We start from the raw sequence: 4,911 nt of genomic DNA, 5'->3' as shown, positions 1-4,911 counted from the left end.
GTTAAAGAAAAATTAACATACTTAAATGATGAAGTTTATACATTACTGACAAAGAAACCCTCTGGGTTGCAGGACAACAATTTAACTAAAAAAAAAAAAGGAACACTGGTCTAACCAACCAGGCAAGACACAACAAATTTAGTGGTTAAAAGATTCAAATTGTGACATGTTTTCTGTTGATTGATTAATAAAAGTGATTACTGAATGAAAGAAAATTCCTTTTTTGGGCTTTTAAACATGATCTTAAGAATTTTAACATATACCGGTGTTGTCCTGTCAACTTGGTGGGTTAGGAGTTGATTATATCGGGAGACAAAAAACAAAAAAAAAGGGGGAGAGAAGGCTGACACAGGGCCTGGCCCCATTGCCTCCCCTCTGAATAACACAGCCAACATAACAACATTTTCCTGTTCGTTTGTTTTTGTTTTTTTGTTTGTTTTTGTTTTGTTTCGTTTTTGTTCATTTGTTTTTGTTTTTTGTTTGTTTTTGTTTTGTTTTGTTTTTGTTCGTTTGTTTTTGTTTTTGTTTGTTTTTGTTTTGTTTTGTTTTTGTTTTTTCTATACATATTTAATTACAGGCTGCTTTGCCGGCCCTGAAAGCCGAGGCTGACTGGACTCCTGCTCTCCCCGATACGTGACACTGACCAAATGCTGCAACAGCTGGACCCACAACAACGACCTGAGAATGTCAACAGACCTGCAGGAATGTGATCTCATGCAGCCGAGACGGAGAGCACTAAACCTAAGGCCCGTTTCACTACACGGGGGAAAATTCCCAGACTGCGTCAGCTGACAGAGCTGTGACGAGACGCCCGCCAAGCCCGAATGAAAAGTAAGGCCGAGCGAAAGAATGCTGACCTTGATAACTTTGCATTCACACTGTGCAGGGCCCTGTTTCAGGAAGCCGGTTTGGAAAACTCAGAGTGAAAAACGACACTCACGGTTGAGTAACCCCGAACTGTCCAACTCGGAATATTCCGTTTCAGAAAGGCTGATAACAATTAGTTCAGTCAACGCGGAGTTGCTTTAACCCCAAGTGAAGCGCGCGGACGAGGATACATAAAGCCCTGATAAGCGGAGCACAGATTAAGCGAGTCACCATGGAGACGGAGGGAAAGAAGGCGCGGTCAATGTATTTCACAGCGCTTGAGGCCGAAATTCTGATGGCAGCATATGCCGATAACATGCAAATTCCGCGGAAAAAAGTAACACAGCCACAGCTGCAAAAGCATGCATGGCAAAACATAGCCGACAGAGTCAATGCGTGAGTGTTAATATAAACATTGATCGAGGGATTTCCACCCATTTAACACGTTATTTTATCATATGTTATTTTATTTGTTATTTTATACATTTTATTTTGTGATGTGATGTGAGCGCAGGTGCAACCCAACAGGCCCCAAACGTGCCTGGAAGCAAGTAAAAATGAAATATAAAAATATAGTCCAAACAGGTAAGGTGTAATTGTATTATGAGCCATAGTGCTTGGTCTGTTTGTCCCATGTAAATCAATTGCAGTTAGAGGCTACATTAATTTTCTTTCTGTAAGCACTTATTGAAATTATCTGAGCACATTACAAGTACATATTTGCTTACTCTGTATGCTCAAATGTGGCCCGTTATAGCCAACAGAAAAAAAGCGGAGGCCCGAAAAACAGGTGGGGGTCCTCCACCACCACCACTCACAGAGGCTGAGCAGTTGGCCCTCAGCCAAAACAGTGGGCACCCTGTGGCCGAAGGCATCTCTGCGGGGACATCCTCTGAGGCAATAACCCCGCAAGACACAAGTGCCTACATAAGGGGTAAATTCAAAATAATACATGATGTGCATACAGCCTTTCTTCACAGTCACCTTTGCAGTGCGACACATTCATTTGATAAACTCTTTACCATAATGGATTATTTTGTAGTGAAGTTATTTTCCGACTGATCTTGCCTTCCCTCAGCCTTGGTTGTCTTTGAGAGCATAATGACAATGAAGTGTAAGGTGCTTGGTATGTTTGTTAATTGCCATTTGGTCCCTTGTAAGTCATAAGTGACCTGTATAAACCTCATATTCTATCAGTTGATGGTGATGGTGTACTGCATCTGGTGCAGCCTCCTGTTGAGCCAGACCAACATGCAGTTGTGAGTAATACTCCACAGATTATATGAGTTTACAGTAGAACAGCAATGTTGTCTATTTCTTTACTACAGGAAAATAATGAAGAAACATTGACAGCTGTTACAGAGGAGGAAGCAACAGAGACACTTTATGAGGTTTACATCTTTTAATACTTTGTGTACAGGAAATACAGGCGACCAATAAAGCCAGTTGAACAAAAAATCTGTTTATTCTTCTTTCAACATGTTGAGGTGATGGGTCAAAAGAAATGATTGTGACATATGGTGTCTCTGACTGCGCTTCCATCTTGTATGTCCGTGGGAGGGTCAGGATGTTCATGGTTTGGATCACTGCTGATGTCTGGTTCAGAAGGACAGTGTTCTCCTCTAATTGTGGCAATGTTGTGAAGAATCACACATGCCACAATAATGTCACATGCCCTTTCTGGGGTGACCCTGAGTCTTTGCAGGCACTGGAACCGGGCCTTAAGCATTCCGATAGTCATTTCAATTCTGGCTCTTGTCCTGCAATTAGCCAGATTATATCGCTGCTGTGGGCCCGGTTCAGGGTCAGGGTAAGGGGTAAGCAAATAGGGTAAACATGGATACCCCCTATCACCAAGCAAGTAGCCAGTGAACTCTCCTAAGACAGAAGGATACACTTCAGTTCAAATGTCCCTGAAGCAATTGGTCTTTATATATTTTACAGTATTCTCAACTCACCATGTCCAAATTTTGTGCTCAGTGTACATTCACGGAATATTTGTGAGTCATGGACAGAGCCTGGCCACTTGGCTTCCACATTTGTGATAATGTTGGCAGCATCACATATGATCTTCACAGTGCAGAGAACACAAATTAGCATCCATTACTATAATGAAATAATTTGTTAGTTTGAAATGCTACAGGGAACTATGTACCTGTACATTGATGCTGTGGAAAGACTTCCTGTTCACATAGTCTCCTTCATTTACTGAAGGAGCAATGATTGGAATGTGAGTGCCATCTGTACAGCCAATCACGCCTGGGAACCGTGAGAATAAATGTAAAATTTAAGTAGTAGTCCAAGTATCACCACATCATAAATTAAGTTTTGGTCATCCTGATACCTGCAATTTTGTGGCATCCCTCTTTGATAAATCTTGTGGGTCTATGACCGGGGAACACCACAGACGAGTGCAGGAGACGTTTCAGTGCAACTGTAACATTCCTGACTGCCCGACAGACGGTAGCCTTGGAAACGTGCTCAGCGTCACCAATATTATACAGAAAGCTCCCGTTTGCAAAAAACCGAAGTGCAATACAAATAATATGTAATGAACTGAGAGCATGTCCGCGATGTGTCACATGCGCAATATATGGCCTGAGGATGTTATCCAAATAACTTAGAGATTGTGCTGAGAAACGGTAACGTTCACACAGAAAATCATCAGGAAATGATAAAATGTCCAAACGCGCTCTAATCACTCTCTCCCAGCGGAGAGCTCTGCGGAGAATTTGTGCTTCACGATCTACTGGCTCTTCAAGGAAGGGACACGCCATGTCTGACACTTCCTACTGTCAGGTTTCCGACAAAGGAGCGGAGACAGTCAGGGTTAGTTGTAGTAAACCTGCTAGGGGGCAGGTTAGCTTCACGGAGTGTGTCGTCATAGTGACTCACTGAGGCTTCATCTGAACTCGCTTTGTGAAACCGAAAACCCGGAGTTTTCGTTAACTCAGGGTATACTTACTCAGTTTTTCCACTAAACCGGCTTCCTGAAACAGGGCCCAGGACAGTGATGGACCAACACGGATGATCGGGTGGCGAAAAAGGGCGTGACCGAGACAGGAGGAGTAACTGAGGTCAGAAGGCACCTCAGAATGGACAAAAACACAGAAGAAGATGCAGGTTTCACCTGCGGTAAACATCGACACTGGAGAAAGGACTGCCCCAATTGGGGTCAGAACCAGGACGGACTGAATTTTGAGCAGCAGCAGCAGCAGCAATGGTCGCAAACAAACTGAAAAAGGAGGGGGGCAGGACCCCAGGGCACGCTTCAGGCCGTGGTTTACCCAGAACACCAGGGCCCTGTTTCAGGAAGCCGGTTTAGAAAACTCAGAGTGAAAAACGATACGCAGGGTTGAGTAATCCCGAACTGTCCAACTCGGAATATTCGGTTTCAGAAAGGCTGATAACAATTAGTTCAGTCAACGCGGAGTTGCTTTAACCCCAAGTGAAGCGCGCGGACGAGGATACATAAAGCCCTGATAAGCGGAGCACAGATTAAGCGAGTCACCATGGAGACGGAGGGAAAGAAGGCGTGATCAATGTATTTTACAGCGCTTGAGGCCGAAATTCTGATGGCAGCATATGCCGATAACACGCAAATTCCGCGGAAAAAAGTAACACAGCCACAGCTGCGAAAGACAGGGAGCATGCATGGCAAAACATAGCCGACAGAGTCAATGCGTGAGTGTTAATATAAACATTGATCTAGGGATTTCCACCCATTTAACACGTTATTTTATCATATGTTATTTTATTTGTTATTTTATACATTTTATTTTGTGATGTGATGTGAGCGCAGGTGCAACCCAACAGGCCCCAAACGTTCCTGGCAGCAAGTAAAAATGAAATATAAAAATATAGTCCAAACAGGTAAGGTGTAATTGTATTATGAGCCATAGTGCTTGGTCTGTTTGTCCCATGTAAATCAATTGCAGTTAGAGGCTACATTAATTTTCTTTCTGTAAGCACTTATTGAAATTATCTGAGCACATTACAAGTACATATTTGCTTACTCTGTATGCTCAAATGTGGCCCGTTATA

The 4,911-nt window shown here is 43.1% G+C and overlaps 1 long non-coding RNA gene across 1 annotated transcript; it reads right to left on the bottom strand.

The window, feature by feature from the left end:
- Positions 1-2,309: 2,309 nt before the first annotated feature.
- Positions 2,310-3,468, bottom strand: LOC146681352 (uncharacterized). Its single transcript, XR_014918109.1, has 2 exons — positions 3,023-3,468; positions 2,310-2,937 (listed from the first exon to the last, which is right to left on the bottom strand). It is a non-coding gene; the product is annotated as an uncharacterized LOC146681352 (long non-coding RNA).
- Between the last annotated feature and the right edge of the window lie 1,443 nt (positions 3,469-4,911).

Source organism: Copadichromis virginalis, linkage group LG23 (genome assembly GCF_057382275.1).
Source record: "Copadichromis virginalis isolate Kocher_CV1m ecotype Utaka linkage group LG23, C_Virginalis_male_GT1.1, whole genome shotgun sequence".
In the NCBI taxonomy this organism is placed as follows: Eukaryota; Metazoa; Chordata; class Actinopteri; order Cichliformes; family Cichlidae; genus Copadichromis; species Copadichromis virginalis.
Note: the sequence above shows the minus strand (reverse complement) of the source record. Positions and strands in the feature narration are given on the sequence as shown.